This window comes from Trichechus manatus, unplaced genomic scaffold, assembly GCF_000243295.1.
Source record: "Trichechus manatus latirostris isolate Lorelei unplaced genomic scaffold, TriManLat1.0 scaffold00028, whole genome shotgun sequence".
Taxonomy (NCBI): Eukaryota; Metazoa; Chordata; class Mammalia; order Sirenia; family Trichechidae; genus Trichechus; species Trichechus manatus.
In genome coordinates, this window is record NW_004443964.1 from 22,131,862 (window position 1) to 22,149,819 (window position 17,958).

Here is a 17,958-nt window from a genome sequence, read left to right on the forward strand (position 1 = left end):
ATTGTGTGTGCTGCGTTTTGCTTAATTTCCTTCCTAGCTTCTTGAAGAGTTCTGTATATTAATCTTTTGTATTCTGCCTCTAGTAATTCCAAGAAATTTTCCTCCTCTGGAAGATTTCTAGATTCTTCATTTTGAGAGCTTACTGAAGCCATCATGGATTACCTCTTTATGTGATTTGATATTGACTGTTGTCTCCGAGCCATCAGTAAGTTATTATGCTTATTTATTGTATGTTTGCTTACTGTGTCCTAGCTTCTTGTTTTGTTTTGATATGCCTAAATTGGCTACTCTTATGATCTAGTTTGATTATTGGCACTTTTGAAGCTCTACTGTGCTGTTGTCACCAGGTGGTTAGATATGTTACTAGGTATGTGAGCTCAGGAGTCCGCCCACTTCTCCTGTATGGATTCACCTCAGGTGTCCAGGTAGATAGCCGCCAAGTGTGTGGTGTAGGCTCTCACTTACAGTCCTAGACAGGCATGGGTGACTGGTGTAGGCACAGGTATCTGGCTGCAGTAGGGGGTCATGCACTGAGCAAGGCAGGGGGCTTATGGCTGCCCCTAAGTGTCTGGGAGGAAAGTGTCTCCCTGTTCCCTACAGCATATAGGTGGGTGGGTTTTGCAGCCGGACTATGGGCTCCCAATACTGTTGGCTGTTTAAGGGCTGGGAGGCACCACTTATTCTTGGACCCCTGTCATGGGTGACTAGGTGGCATGGGTGGAACCACCAGTCCTCAGGCCCCTGATGTGGGTAGGTTAGGACCCTGCTTAATGGGCAGAGCAGTGTCAAGTGTCAGAACCTGCCACTTCACCATATAGCTGATACAGTTGAAGTTAGTCTTCAGGTATATACCCTGTTGTACCATGGTAATGAGGGCCTAAGTTTTTGAAATGGGCCCACACAGGTGTATTCAGGGGTGAAAGGCATTCAATGTTTGTGGACCCCTTATGCCTGTGCCTAGGCAAAGGAGCTGTGCCTACCCTGATTTCCCGGCTTAGGGGAGCTGGCAGATTATTTTTTTCCTGTTAATTTGTTCCCTCTCCAAGGCCAGAGAATGGCTCAGGGCATGTGATGGGTCCTCCTTCCCGCCCAGGGGACTCAGCAGTCGCTGAAGATGCAGACCGGGGAGGGAGCAGGGGGCAGGTAAATGGGAGAGAGGTTTTTGCTAAAGGGTATGGTTTTTGATCTGTGGTAGGTCAGATGCTTGTACTTATTTTTTTGCCGATTGAGCACCACTTTTCACTGGTTCTGGGTGCCTGAGTAGACTTTCTGTCGCTCGGTCTCTCCTGATGTGGAAAACGCCTCCTGAGCGCCACTGCTTACCTCACCACACACGCCAGCCTCTCCAGCTTGAAAGGTGCTGGCTTCCGCCGCGTGTAAGGTCTGACAACTTCTCACTGCTTCTGAGCCGTCTCTCCCTCCTCCTGCCACTCAGTTGGATTTCTCAACTTTGCCTCTGATATTCGGGGCTCCTGGATTGTCATACATAATCAATTCATTTGTTTTTTTGGATCTTTGTTGTGAGAGGGACCACAGGAAGCGTTGGACTACTCCGCCATCTTGGCCCCGCCTTCCAAGGCTGTAATCTTTACGGAAGCGGACTGCAACAACATTTTTCTCCCGCAAGCGGCTGGTGGGTTCAAACTGCCGGTGGTTTGGTCAACAGACAAGCGCTTAACCACTGAAAGGGTTCCTTTTAGGTCTTGACTATAGAAGATGCTAAAGCTGATGCTGGTGGATTATATGCTTTAATGTTGGTAATTTCCTTTGTTGCTACGAGTAAAATTACGAGATACTGTATCTCAAAAAAAAAAAAGAGCGAAAGAGGTTGAAAATTTAATTGGTTTTATATTATTTTAGAGTATCACCAGTGTAAGAGATACCAAGGGGTATATTTACCTTGAGAATAGGTTATAGACCATAGACTCATTTTTGAAAAAATTGTTGAGTAAAACAATATTTGAATGGTAGTGGTACTAAGAAGTATGTTAAGTATGTGTGTGGGGAGATGGTTAAGAAGTGAGTTTTTTTCCAGGAACTTTTGTTTTAGATGGAGAGATGGCAGAAGTAACAGGATAATATTTGTTTATTACATGTAAGGCCAACATGATTATCAGTCAGATTAATAGAATAATCAGTAAATGCCCAACTCTACGGAAAGGAGAGAACCCTTCAGGTGAGATGATTGGGCAGACGTTTAAACTGAATATTGAAGGATAGGATTGCATCCTTGCAAAGGGAAAGAACAGGAGAACATTCAGTTGTAGACAATAGCCAAGATAAAAATATAGAAGTGGAAGAAGTGGAATTTGTTTTTTTTGGACTGTGAATAAACCATAGGCTACAAGGAAAAAATGAAAGCTAAGGCTGCAGAGATAAAATTTTATTTTAATCCTTAAAGTAGGAATTTACCAACTATTTAAGGTGTTTAAGCAGGAGGATAGATATCAAAGCAGTCTTTCTTATAGGAGATTAATTCAGAGTTGTGTTAGGCATGCCATATCCATACAGTTGAAGCTTGGTAACCAGCCTCCATTAACCACAATTAATGTGAGTAGTGGCAAGGGAGCCCTGGTGGCACAGTGGTTAAAGTGCTCGGCTGTTAACCAGAAGGTCGATAGTTAGAACCCACCAGCCACTCCAGGGGAGAAAGATGTGGCGGTCTGCTTCCATAAAGATTTACAGCCTTGGAAACCCTATAGGGCACTTCTACTCTGTCCTATAGGGTCACTATGAGTCGGAGTTGACTCCATGGTGGTGGGTTTTGTTTTGGTAGGGGCAAGGGAGTAGAGGTTGCATGCAAGAGAGTGATTATAATGATGGAGTATGTGATTTTAAGCTTGGTAAGGGGAGAAGTGAGGATTCAGGGGGAAAGAGGAGATGAGAGACATTGAAAAGTTGGTAAGGTCAATGCATTGTAGATTCTGATGGGGTTTGAGAATTATTGGAGTGGGAGTACTAGGGGGAATGAGCTGGAAAGATAGGTGGTGATTGGAGAGCACAATGTTTGAATTTGAGATTATGGAACGGTTGAGATTACTTAACAGTAATGACCATGAGAGTGAATGGCTAAGGTATGATGGAGGACAAGATCATTGTAGGAAAAGAGGTTAAGAGAACCTGAGGCACCAGGATGTTGTAAGTTCATCTGACATGGATATGAGAATAGTATTATATAGTTGTATAGTGTCATAGTTTAATAAACCAAAAAACCAAACCCCTTGCCATCGAGTCGATTCAACTCGTAGCAAACCTGTAGGACAGAGCAGAACTGCCCCATAGAGTTTCCAGGGAGCACCTGGTGGATTTGAACTGCTGACCTTTTGGTTAGTAGCCATAGCTCTTAACCACTACACCACCAGTACCCTTATGTATGTTCTTTTTTTTTTTTTATAATTTTTTTATTGTATTTTAGATGGTTTACAGAGCAGACAAGTTTCTCATTAAACAATTAATACATATATTCTTTTGTGACATTGGTTGCCAACCCCACTACATGTCAGCACTTCCTTTCTCGACCTTGGGTTCCCCATTACCAGCCTTCCTGTTCCTTCCTGCCGTCTCATCCTTGCCCCTGGGCTGGTGTGCCCATTTAGTCTCGTTTTGTTTTATGGGCCTGTCTAATCTTTAATCTTTGGCTAACAGGTGAACCTCAGGAGTGACTTCACTACTGAGCTAAAAGGGTGTCCGGGGCCATACTCTCAGGATTTCTCCAGTTTCTGTCAAACCAGTGAGTCTGGTCTTTTTTTTATGAGTTAGAATTTTGTTCTACATTTTTCTCCAGCTCTGTTTGTGACCGTCTGTTGTGATCGCTCTCAGAGCAGTTGGTGGTGGTAGCCAGGCACCATCTAGTTGTGCTGTATTCAGTCTGGTGGAGGCTGTGGTACTTGTGGCCCATTAGTCCTTTGGACTAATCTTTCCCTTGTTTCTTTGGTTCTCTTCATTCTCCCTTGCTCCAGATGGGATGAGACCAGTGGAGTATCTTAGATGGCCGCTCACAAGCTTTTAAGACCCCGAATGCTATTGACCAAAGTAGAATGTAGAACATTTTCTTCATAAACTGTGTTATACCAATTAAGCTAGATGTTCCCCGACCCCTTATATACATTCTTGTCAGATTCTTGCAGTTACTCAGTGGAGTAAGTAAAGCAGGTAGTAACCCTATTTTATAGATGAAGAGAGTGAGGCTCAGATAAATTAAATATTTGGTCTAGTTCAGAGCTGGGTTTTGAACTTTAATCTGATTCTTTTGTTGTGTCTTTTCACTGTGGTGTATGACTTGACCTCTAATCAAGAAGATGAACCCATTGCCATTGACTTGATTCTGACTCATAACCACCCTATAGGACAGGGTAGAACTGCCCCATAGGGTTTCCAAGGAGCAGCTGGTGGATTTGAACTGCTGACTTTTTGGTTAGCAGCCAGATTCTTAACCGCTGTGCCACCAGGGCTCCTCCAGGAGATGACTGTGGGTATTATTTACAGTATACAAAGCATTATTTTTCTTTAATACATGATAGAGTTCCCCCCCGCCCGGGGCATATGGGTTTATTGACTATGAATTTGCAACCCCTGAACTATCCTATGACTACTTTTTAGTTATGAAAATGAATGAAGAGAACTATATGTACTGACATAGAAAAACGCCTTTCATAAAAATGGCAAATTTCAGAACAGTATTATAGTATGATCTTATTTTTATATGTTTGTAAATGTATTAAAAAGCTTTGGAAGGATGTACTTCTAATTTTTTAAATAATATTTTATTGTATTTTTGGTGAAAGTTTACATAGCAAATTAGATTCTCATTTAACAATTTCTATACATATCGTTTGAAAGGTGCCCTGGTGACACAGTGGTTAAAGTGCTCGGCTGCTAACCAAGAGATTGGTGGTTCAAACCCACCAGCTGCTCTGTGGGAGAAAGATGTGGCGGTCTGCTTCTGTAAAGATTTTCAGCCTTGGAAACCCTGTGGAGCAGTTCTAATCTGTCCTATTGGATGGCAGTGGATGGGTATACGTATTGTTCAGTGATACTACTTACATTTTCTACAATGTGTCAACATTCTCATTATTTCTGTTCTAGTTGTTTTCTTTCCTACATGGTAGAGTTGCAGGTTTTCTACCAGTTAACAGATTGGTTGAAAATACGTGGTATTCTTATCATTAAAAACTTTTTTTTTGTTTCAGAAACATCTCAGTGTTAAAAGCTTAATTATATATGAATACATTATGATGTTTTTAGAGGCTAATTATTGAATGTGTTGGTGGTTTGATTTCTTGTTGGTCATTTTACTGTGTGTAGGTCTACTATACAATCCCATTCATCTCTCAAACATATATAGAGTGCCTGTTTGTTAGCTTGGCATCGTAAAAGGATAAGAAAAGGAGACAAAATCAGTTCATTTTGTTCATTTCTTATTAGTTCCAGTAAAAGTGTAGGTGGGAAAGGAGAATGGTGCTACTACTGGATGTCATCAAGGTAGGGTACTATAAATTTATTCTTGACAGTTACAACATCAAACATTGACTCCTGTGATCTCATGATGGTACTATTAGCTACTACATACTACATTCCAGGCCCCATGCCAAGGCATTTTAGAGATACTTGCTTAATCCAAGTAACCCTCTAAACTAGCTGGTGGTATCCCCCATTTAACAGTTGAGAAAATTTGAGGCTCAGAGAGATTGAGGCCGCAAAGTTTAGCAAATAAAACTCAGATTTGAACTTTGATCTCTCTTAAGAGAATGGTTCTTGATAGTCTGAAGTATAAGATCCAAACTCACTAACTTGGCTTATATGATTCTTAACCATCTGGTGCCATTGTAACAGCTGTATTTTTTTTTCTTTTCCCTTTATTTTCCTGCCATGCTGCAGTTCTGTTGTTACCTGGACATGTTAGGCTCTTTCATTATTCTTATTTTTGCATATGCTCTTACCTGTCTGGAGTGCCCTTCTTCCATCAAATTCCTACTCATTCTTTAAGACACAGTTTGATATCACCTTAGACATCTTCCCTAGGCAGAGTTAGTTGCTTCATTTTCAGCACTGCTATATTATTTTGGTCATGTCTTAGTAATAACACTTAATTGTTACCGTTATTGTTAGTTGCTGTCAAATCAGCTCTGACTCATGGCAACCTTATGTGTAACAGAATGAATCGTTGCCTGGTCCTGCGCCATATTCATGATCATTGATATGTTTGAGTCCATTGTTGCAGCTGTTATGTCAGCCCATCTCATTAAGGATTTCCCTTGTTTTCGTTGGCCTTTGTTATGGGTTGAATTGTGTCCCCCCAAAATGTATGTCAACTTGGGTAGGCCATGATTCCCTGTACTGTGTGATTTTCCTAAAGGTTGTAAATCCTATCTCTATGTTGTTAATGAGGTAGGATTAGAGGCAGTTGTGTTAATGAGGGAGGACTCAATCTGTAAGATTAGATTGTATTTTGAGTTAATCTCTTTTGAGATATAAAAGAGAATCGAGCAGAGAGACAGAGGGACCTCCTACCACCAAGAAAGAAGAACTGGGAGCAAATGCGTGCTTTGGACTCGGGGTCCCTGTGCTGAGAAGCTCCTAGACCAGGGGAAGATTGATGACAAGGACCTTCCCCCAGACCCGACAGAGAGAGACGCCTTCCCTTGGAGCTGAGGCCCTGAATTCAGACTTCTAGCCTCCTAGACTGTGAGAGAATAAATTTCTCTTTGTTAAAGCCATCCACTTGTGGTATTTCTCTTAAAGCAGCGCTAGATAGCCCTCTACGTTGCCAAACATAATGTCCTTTTCTAGCTACTGGTCTTTCTTGACGACATGTTCAAAATAAGCGGGTCAAAGTCTCAGCATCCTCCCTTCTAAGGAACATTTTGGTTGTATTTCTTCTAAGACTGATTTGTTCTTTTGGCAGTTCATGGTATATTCAGTACTCTTCACCAACGCTACAGTTTGAAAATATCAATCCTTCTATCTTCCTTTTTCAATTTCCAACTTTTGCATGCATATGAGGTAATTAAGAAGACCACAGCTTGGGTCAGATGCACATTGGTCATCAAAGTGACATCTTTGCTTTTTATTTTATTTTTTTTTAACTGTGCTTTAGGTGAAAGTTTGCAGAGCAAATTAGTTTCTCATTCAAAAGTTTATACACAAGTCGTTTCATGATATTGGCTGGTAATCCCTGCAGTGTGTCAGGACTCTTCCCATTTCACCTAGTTTTCCTGTCCCTTCCCGCTTCTCATTTTTTGTTTTTGGGCAGATGTTGACCACTTGGTCTTGTATACTTGATTGATCTAAGAAGCACATTCCTCACGTCTGTTATTGTTTGTTTTATCGACCTGCCTAATCTTTGGCTGAAAGGTCAGCTTCGGAAGTGGCTTCGGTTCTGAGTTAGAAGGATATCTGGGGGTCATAGTCTCGTCTTTGCTTTTTAAACTCTTAAAGTGGTATTTTGGGGCAGATTTGCCCAGTGCAGTATGTCATTTGATTTCTTGACTGCTGCTTCCATGGAAAGTAATTTTGATGGAAATAGAATGAAATCATTGATGACTTTGATTTCTTTTTCATTTATCATGATGTTGCTTATTGGTCCAGTTGTGAGAATTTTTTTTTTCTTCATATTTAGGCGTAATCTATACTGAAGGTTATAGTCTTTGTATCTTTATCAGTAAATGCTTCAAGCAGTTTTTATTTTCAGCAAGCAAGGTTGTATCATCTGCTTATCACAGGTTGTTAATGAGTCTTCCTCCAATCCTGATCTCGTGTTCTTCACATAGTCTGGCTTTTCCAATTATTTGTTCAGCATGCAAATCAAATAAGGTGAAAGGATACAACCTATCCACACACCTTTTTCAATTTTGAACCATGCAGTGTCCCCTGGGTGGGACTGCGCTTGACTATTAACCTAAAGGTTGGTGGTTTGAACCCACCCAGTGGTGCCACAAAAGAAAGGCCTGGCAATCTGCTTCTGTAAGATTACAGCCCAGAAAACCCTTTTGAGCAGTTCTACTTTGTAACACATGGGATCACCCAGAGTTGTGGCAACGGGTTTTGAGTATCCTCTTGTTCTGTTTGAATGGTTACTTCTTGATTGATGTGCAGGTTGGGCACGAGCACAATTAAGTGGTCTGAAATTCCCATTCTTCGCAGTGTTATCCATAATTTGGTATGACCCACACAGTTGAAGGCTTTCACATAGTTCATAAAACCCAGGTAACTATCTTTCTGGTATTCTTTGCTTTTGGCCAAGATCCATCTAACAACAGCAGTGATATCCCTTGTTCCACATCCTCTTCTGAATTCAGCTCAGTGTACATCCCTGTCAGTGTACAGCTGCAGTTGTTTTTGAATTCAGCATAATTTTGCTAGCATTTTAATGATATTGATTGATAATTTTTGTATTCTATTTGATCATCTCTTGATGATAGCATCTCTTTGAAATAGGAATCTCTTCTAGTCAATTGGCCAGTAGCTGTTAACTAGTAATAATAGTAGCTAACAGAGCAGAGTGCTTACTCTGTGTTAGGTGTTATGTTATGCACTATTATTGCATGTAATCTCCCAGTAACCTTATAATGTACGTTCTGTTAGTATCCCCATTTTACAAATGAAAAATTTACCTGAGGTCACACAGCTAGCAAGTCGAAGAGCCAGTTTTCAGACAGTTTGGACCAGTCTCAGCCTTTAGCTCTACCTCTCCTCCTGTATTCTTCCTTCTTGTAATTTATCTCATCTCATTGAATTTAAAACTTCTTGAATGCAGGGTCTTGTCTTATTCATTTTTCTAGTATTGAGTCAGGGTCTGGCACCTAGAAGTCGCTCAGATTTTTGAATTAATGATTAAATAAATGCAAATATGTAGAAAGGAAAGACTTAGTACAGTTCGAAGAGAATGTCCAGACTTGGAGACTCATCTTATGGCTGTGCTATAGATTATCTAGGTTGAATTATTAGTTTCTGTGATATCCAGTAAAGCCAATTGGAGGATATTTGAAGTATGAAGGTTGTGTTGTAGTTACAATCTTGCTTTATTATATATGACAGCAGTTCATCTTTTAGTTTTAAGTTTCCTTTTGCATGACACATTGGACATACACTTGGTTATCTGTGGACTGGTGTCACATTTTTATCAGAATGTCTGAATAGACAGATCTACCATACCAGCCAATGGAAAAAGAAATAACATGCTACTACTATGGGAATCCTTAACTATTCTACCTTTCTGAATGCCCTCAGAGTTGTTTGCTGTAGTTTGCATGCATTTCTGAAAAAAGTTTTTATTTCCTATGAGGTTTTTAAAAGTTATTGGTTTTTCAGTGTAGTGTTTCTTTCTTTCTTTCTTTCTTTTTTTTTTTTTTTTAAAACCAGCCCTTTCTTGCCCTAGTCAAATTATCCAGTAAATTTGATATGTCAAACAGGTAGGTGTACCTGTATTTTTAGATGAGCGTGTGATATGCTCATAACCTTGACCTAGTGTAATTTTTTTTGAGTTCTTAGTTATTTGCTGAGATTGCTAGCCAATTATCTTTCCTACCAATTTACATAGAATTAAACTTATTTAATAAATATATTCTTTCGGGGTTATTGACTGGTCTCAACAGTGCTTTAAAGTAAATTCATTACTTTGTACCTCTTTAAGCCTCCCAACCTATGCAGCAATACTGTAGTGTAAGCATCCAGACCTTACACTTTGGGAAACAGACTGAGAGAGAGGTTTGGTAGTTTTCCCAAGGTTATACAGCTAGCAAACGGTGGAGTAGTGATTTAATTTCTGGTTCTCTGACTTCAGAGAGCTTTGGTTTTTTACAGTAATATACTGAAGATTATTGTAAATCAGACTGTCTACTTATGGAAACTACAGTGAAGAATGGAGGTTTATGAAGAATTAATCACAATGATGTTTCTGTCCTTTCTAAATTGGAATAAATTTTGATTAAGTAATATTAATGAAGTGACATTAATAATCCCCCAGAATGTCCATTTCTTTTTGGAAGAGGTTTTTCCTGGCATATTTCTTTCTAAATTCCATTGTTTAGGCTAATACTAGAATTAGTTTAATTAGAATGTGTAGGAGAGAGGGGGATAGAGATAAAGTCAGTTATTTATTTGATGACAGAGGAGGACTGACTTTGTTCATAGATGGAATATAAAGCTATCATATGGTTCTGTTTGCTAAATGTAACATTTTTTTGTTCACAGCAGGTGAAATCTGCATCATTATGTTTTGATTTACTAACTTCAAATTATAAAAAAGTATGTTATTTGAGTGGTGGAGTAGGACTACGATTACTGTATCTACTCAATTGCATTAGTCTCTGAGGGAATAATGGTACATAGAGTACAAAAGATAAATTTTGGTTGGGGAGATTTGGAGCAGGGAGAGAACAGCAGTGTCTACAATATGGAGCTTATAACCAGAGTCAAGTGCTAAAAGGTAAGGCTAACTAACATAGATGTGGTACAATTTACTGCCAAAGATAAAAGTACTTTAAACTCGGCCCAGACCTAGTCTAAATGAGAAAAATCAGACAGGAATTAAAATGCTCTGGGTAATCTACATATTAATAATTCATTTGACTATTCATCAAAAACTTTAGATCCGCTGACTTTGACTACGGGTGTTATATTTGTCTTTTTTTTTAGAAATTACATTAAATTTTAATAGTCATTGGAAGAGGGAAGAAAATAAGTTCAGCTTTTCAGAGTCTCAGTATTGGGTTTTGCTGCTTGAGATTATGGGCTATTGGTTGTGATTTTTGAAAAAGTTGTCCTGATAATCCCCTCTTCTCCAGCGTTAATTTCTCCCAACTAATTACCATGTAGTTAATCATCGGAAAGGGTACAGCTGTGGGACTGTGTGGATGCCAAAATCAGCACTGGTTAGCAAATAATATGATTCTACTTCTGCGGATAAATTTAGGGCAACCCCTGTCTCTATTTATATTTAAATAATCACCACAGCTAAATTTGTAATAGAGAAGTTGCCACATTTGTTCTGTGTTTGGAAGCAGAATCCTTGACCTGTTAGGAACCAGAGCTACTGTATATATATAAATATATATATATATTTTCTTTTATTGTGCTTTAAGTGGAAGTTTACAATTGAAGTTAGCTTCTCATACAAAAATTTATACACACATTGTTAGGTGACCCTAGTTGCACTTCCTATACTGTGACAGCACACTCCTCCTTTCCACTCCGGATTCCCCTGTCCATTCAACGAAGAACTACTGCATATTTTAATGACATGCAACTCAGCCAGGTTCTGTTCATCTGTAATTAGATGTGCCACAAATTGAAGTTGTTTTTTTTTTTTGAGGGGGAGGTGGGGGAGAGGAAGGCAATTGAAGGAAAGTCAGCTGGGTGTGTGTGCATTTTTAAATCTTTTAACACATTTTTTTAAGTGAAATTGCTTCTGGTCTGATCCTTTTGAACTTAGATTTCTGATCAGCGTAAATGAATAGCTATTATTTCAGCTCTGAAGGCAGGTAGTATTTAGAAAGGAAGAGTTGATTTAGCCACGGGAATAAATGTTCCAGGCACTCATCATTAAAACTAAAATTTAAGAATGCTCTAACATGGGGTCTGTGAATTTTTTACCAGGATAACTATGTTTTAGTATATGCCTTTTGTCCTAGCATAATTACTAATAAAACCCAAAAACCAAACCAGTTGCCATCAAGTTGATTCCGACCCGTAATGACCGTATAGGACAGAGTAGAACTGTCCCATAGAGTTTCTAAGGAGTGGCTGGTGGGTTCAAACTGCTGACCTTTTGGTTAGCGGCCGAGCTCTTAAGCACTGCGCCATCAGGGCTCCATAATTACTAATAGTACCCCCTTTTACTCTATCAAAAGTGCCCTGGTTTGGATGATACATTACTTAATGGGAAGTGAGAGATCTAAGTGAGGTTTTTTTTTGAAAGCAGGGTAAAGCAGCAGAAAATACTTCTCTTTGAAGTCCTATTGAGGCTCTCAGATCATCAAAATGAGTTGAAAAAAAATTCTTTTGGGGGGAGGCAAGAAATAAAGTATTTATCATCATCATCATTATAATAATGGGCTTTGAAATCGCATTTTTCTGGTAACATTCAAAAGGTAAGGAGTGAAAAGTAAACCACTTAGTAACCTTCTCAGAAACAACCACTATTTCCAGTTATACGTGGGTTCTTTCAGAGATATTGTTAGTTGTCGGCGAGTTGGCTCTGACTCATGACGACCCCATGTGCTATATTAATCATACACAAACATTCTTCACCCTACCTCCCCAGAGTAGCTCGCAAACTCATTTTTCAGCACTTTGATCTTTTTTCTCTTAAGAATGTGTTTTGGAGATTAGTCCATAACTAGAAAGTTTTTATTTTTTGTTTTTACTTTTAGACTTACAGTACAGAGAATGCTGGTATACCACTCGCCCAGCTTCCCCTGGTACAATAACCATAATAAAGTGATCAAAACCAGGAAATTAACATTGGTATAAAACTATCAACTAAATTACAGACCTTATTTTAATTTTACTAGCTTTTCTGTTCCAGGATCCCATCTAAGATTCCACATTGATTGCATTTAGAAAGTCCTTTCTTCGTTTCTTTCTTAGAGCTAACTATTGTTATAAGTTTTGTAGTAAAGTTTAAAAATAGATATACTGTTTAGAAGAAATGCCTTTTTAAAAAAATATTATTTTAATTGTGTTTAAGGTGAAAGTTTACACAGCAATTAGGGTCCTATTTAATAATTTCTATACAAATTATTCAGTGATATTGGTATATTTTTAATAATGTGCCATAATCCCCATTCATTCCATCCTGGTTGTACCATTTTAGTACTCTATTTCCTGCCCCCGTGTCTTCTCGTCTTTGCTTTAGAGTAATTTTTTACCATTTGGTCTCATGTAAATGATTTTTTAAAAAAAATTTATTTCGTTGTTGAGAATATAGACAGCAAAACACAAATTCAGTAGTTCCTACATGTACAATTCACTGGCACTGATTATATTCTTTGAGTTGTGCAACCATTTTCACCCTCCTTTTCTGAGTTATTCCTCCCCCACTAACAAACTCATTGCCCCCTAAGGTTCCTATCTAATTTTTCTAGCTTCTGTTGTTGATTTGATCCCATATAGCGGGTGAAAGAGTTGCTGTTATCAGTTTGATCCCATATAGTGGAAGAAATGCTTTTAAAGTATTGAATGTGGGCTTACTCTAATCATTAACTTTTCTTTCCTCGTTTCTTTCTGTCCCTTTCTCTGTCTCTCCCTCCCCACTTTCTGTTTACTTTTACTTGATTTTCATGGCATTGTGATGAGGTTACATTTATTTTAGTAGTAGGTGAAAATTTTTAAAAGGGTAAGTCTTAAAAACTGATTTGTTTTTACATTTTTCAAATGTTGATTTCTTTGTTTATTAGGGCAGACCAGAGATATGCATGTAAATGTTGAGAATTAATCTCTCTCAGTTCTCTAAGTTAGTTATGGTTATTTGTAGAATATTTCTTTTCAGGCTTGGTAAAGTCAACTGCCATCACTAAAATCAGCAGATATTTAATTTTTAAAAAACTGAACTTTAGATGTTTGTCAGACTTTTTTTTTAAGCAATATATACTGCTTAATTAAACATTGATTTTTTTTCCTCTTAAGCTCTAATGCTAATTTTCAATAATAGTGAGAAAAATATTTTGTGATTCTACCACCCTAACACAGCTTCTGTCACATTTGCAGAATACTGACTGGTTCTTGTTTAAATAAAATAGTCTTACACAGTTGCAATCATTGAACTGCTTTATTGGTGTCCCCCCCATCCTTTAACTTAAAATTAACATAGTTCTCTATAATTTTTAAAAAGTTTTATATTGACTCCCTAATAGTTTGTTCCATTAATAAAACAGTATTAAACTGTTGGACATTTGTTTCCCGTTTTTGTTTTTTAATATTAGAGAAATGCTGCAGGGATTATTGTCTGCATTTTAAGTTTGTAATAGCTATGGAAAATGTGATATTGTTCTCCCAGTGTTACTCTTGCCTTTCTCCCCTGGAAAAGTAGAAAAGTAGCATAACTGAAGGAGCATGAACTTTGAAGTTACAGGGGCTTGGGTTTGGAATTTGGGCTTCTTCAATTATTATTTAAGTAACTTTGAGCAAATTTCTTAACACTCTGAGTTCTACATCTGAAAATGGGAACAACGAGTGATGCCTACTTGTTGGGTCATTGAGGGGATCAGTTAAGATAGTGCCGGTGTAGTACCTTGATACAGTGCCCGATACCGATTTGTCCTCAGAAGGTAGCTGTTACAAATGTACTGTTTAGTAATATCACAGGAGTAAACTGCTAATATTGAGCTCATCTCATTTTAAAACAACCTCTAATTTAGACTGAATTAGTTTAAAATACCAGCAGGATGCATTTGCTTTTATATATATAGACTTGTTGGTTTCGTTGAAAAGATCATTTGGTTAAAAAAATTTAATTTCTCAATCCAGATGGTTTGATGTTTTTCACTTTTTTTTCATATCTCAACTGATTAATTTTTTAAAATAGTAATTTACTGCAGTTGGGATTACATTGTAGGTGATTGGTAGATGCCCATTTTTTTTTATAGCTAACTTCTCAGCAACACAAGGGTGACTCTAGTGTCTGTTATTGAGAAGACTGGCAAGAAAATGAGCTGTAGTTTGTGACTATTATAACTAATGTATAAACTTTTTTTTTAATGTTTCAAATAACCTAGTAGAAATCATGATCTCCTTTTTGTATATATCTTTGAACTTTTAAAACAAAACTGTATGTATTTTTGAATCCACACTATTTAAAATGAATTTATGATGAAATATTTTATAATTAGTTTTAAAATAAATACATTAAGTATGAAATTCAAGCGGAAAAAAGATAAGCAGTTAAAAATAGGGTCTCTATTTCATCTCTCTTTTAGGTACCCAATTCTTTTCTCCGAAGTTAACCTCTAGTACTAGCTTCTTACGTTCTATGCATGCTTTTTGGTTTGTTTTACTTTTATTCTTTTAATTATCATACAGTAAAAGTGGCTTTTCTTTTGGTGTGTAGTTCTGTGAATTTTAACACATGTATAGATTTCTGTAACTACCACCATAATCAACATACAGAACAGGATTTAAAAATTTTTTAATGTTTAAACTATATTTTTTGAAGGGGGAGATAGTACAAATATCACCATTTCTCCCATTTTTTCGTTAAAAAACAGTATCATTAAGATACAATAAAATTCATCCTGTTTAGTGTATGGTTCTTTGAGTCTCAGCAAAATACATAACAGCATAGCCACCACCACAGTTAGTATGTAGCCCCCTGGCAACCATTGATCTGTTTTCTTGTGTAGTTCTGCTTTTTCTAGAATGTCATATAAATGAAATCATGTAATATGTAGCCTTTTGAGTATGGCTTCTTTCACTTAGTATAATTCATTTGAGATTCATTTGAGTTGTTGCTTGTATTCATAGTTTGTTCCTTTTTATTGCTGAGTAGTATTCCATTGTATGGGTGTACCAGTTTTTTTAAATTCATTCCCTAGTTGAGGGACATTTAGGGTTTTCCAGTATACAAATAAATCTGTTGTGAACATTCACAGTCAGGTTTTTGTGTAAACATAAATTTTTCCTTCCACTTGGGTAAATACCTAGGAACAGGGTTGTTGGGTTGTATGGTAAGTGTGTGTTTAACTTTACAAGAAACTGCCAAACTGTTTTCCAAAGTGGCTGTACCATTTTGCCTCTTACCAACAATTTATGAGAGTTCCTGTTGCTCTGCAATTTTACCAGTGCTTGATATTGTTAGTTTTTTGTTTTTTTTTTAAAAAACGCATTGTAATAGATGTGTAGTGGTATCTCTTTGTCGTTTTAGTTTGCATTTCCCTAATGACTATGATGTTGAGCATCTTTTCATGTACTTGTTTGCCATGTGTACATCTTTAGGAGTCCCTGGATGGTATAAACAGTTAAGTGCTCAACTACTAAACGAAAGGTTGGTGGTTTGAATCCATCCAGAAGTGCCTTGGAAGACAGGCCTGGCAACCTGCTTCTGAAAAGTCACAGCCTTAAAAATCCTATGGAACAGTTCTGCTCTGCACACGTGGGGTTGCCATGAGTCGGACTCGACTTGGTGGCAACTAACAACAGCAACATGTCTTTAGTGAAGTGTCTGTTCACATGTTTTGTCTACTTTAAAAATCGGGTTGTTTTCTTATTGTGTTGTGAGAGTTCTTTATATATTCTGGATATAAGTCCTTTATCAGATATGAGATTTATAAATATTTTCTTCTAGTCTAGTTTATCAATTTTTTCTTTTGTGAATTGTGCTTTTGGTGTTATATCTAAGAAATCTTTGTCTAACCTGAGGTCACGAAGATTTTCTACTATATATTCTTGTAGAAGTTTTATAGTTTTAGATTTTACATTTGGGTCTGTGATTCATTTGAGTTAATTTTTTATTATGGTGCAAGGTTCTTTTTTTCGCATATAGATACATAGTTTGACCATCATTTATTAAAAATACTGTCATTTTTCTATTGAACTGTCTTTGTTGAAAACCAGTTATAAATATGTGGGTGTTTTTCTAGACTCAAACTATATATTATTAATCCTGTTTTGTATTGTATCTGATCCAGAATGATTTAAAAACTTAAGTAGCCCGTGCTGTTTAGAAATTTGTTAAGAATCTCATTTGAAACCTGCTGTCTGCCAACAGTAGTTTGTATTCTATGGAGTGTTGTTATCAGTTGCCGTCAAGCCGATTCCAACTTTCGGCGACCCCGTGTGTGCAGAGTAGAACTGTGCTACATAGGGTTTTCAAGGCTGTGACCTTTCAGGACCATATTGCCAGGCTTGTCATCCAAGGTGCCTCTGAATTGCCAACCTTTTGGATAGTAGTCCAGTGCTTAACCATTTGCGCCACCCCAGGACTCTTACTAACCTATAGAGTAATTTTTTAAAATGACTTTTCAGCCTACAGATTAAAAGGAGATTTTGTTAATGATGCAGTTATCAATTTTGACTCATGACAACCCCATGTGTGTCAGAATAGAACTGTGCTACATAGAGTTTTCAGTGGCTGATTTTTCAGAAGTATATTGCTAGGCTTTTCTTCCAAGGTTTCTCTCGGTGGACTGAGCTGCCAGTCTTTCAATTAGCAGCCGAGTGCATTAACCATTTGCACCACCCAGGGACTTCAAGGGAGCAGAGACAAATTCCTGGAATACCTATTCCCAAATCTTATTTTTAAGTTTTGCTTTTTTGTCTTTGGAAAACCTGTTCCTGTCCCCCGTTGTTCCTTTCTTCTTTTCGGTAAATTTTACCACACAATTTTATTTTATTTTCTATGGTAAAATACACATAACATAAAATGTATCATTTCAAAGTATACAGTTCATGGCATTAAGTACGTTCAGTGTTGTGTAACCATAACCACTGTCTTTTTATTCTTCTGTTATTATGACTTAACTTTCTTTAGCCTTAAAAATCCAATACAAGATTGTTTATTAAAATTAAAACACAGCATGGGTGTATGTTTTTAGGGTTCTGCAATCTTCCTAATATAGTCAGTCTGAGAAAGAGTTGGTGTCTCAAATAGTTAGTGTGTTTTAGTTAGTAATTTTGATGCCAATTAGGGGAAGAAGAGTTCAAATTACTAGGCCTAGACTCCTAATAAGTTATTTTTATAGATTTCAAAATGTCTCAATTTGTGACCCTGTTTTGGTTACCTACTAAAAAGGAATGTAAAATTTCTAAATAGGTAAGTGATAACTTTGGTGAAGGGTAAGACAGTACACAAAACTGGGGAAACCAGCACAACTTGTACAAGGAAAGGTTATGGAAGCTCCATAGACACATGCAAACTCCCTTCGGGACTGAATTGCTGAGCAGAGGGCTGTGGGGACCATGGTCTCGGGGAACGTCTAGCTCAATTGGCATAACACAGTTTATAAAGAAAATGTTCTACATTCT

At 37.5% G+C, this 17,958-nt stretch overlaps 1 protein-coding gene across 4 annotated transcripts in view; it reads left to right on the plus strand.

Annotated features, from left to right (window-relative positions):
• The window catches only part of GPATCH8 (G-patch domain containing 8), a 111,697-nt gene that overhangs the window by 14,694 nt on the left and 79,045 nt on the right, over positions 1-17,958 (plus strand). The gene's annotated exons all lie outside the window — the stretch shown is intronic.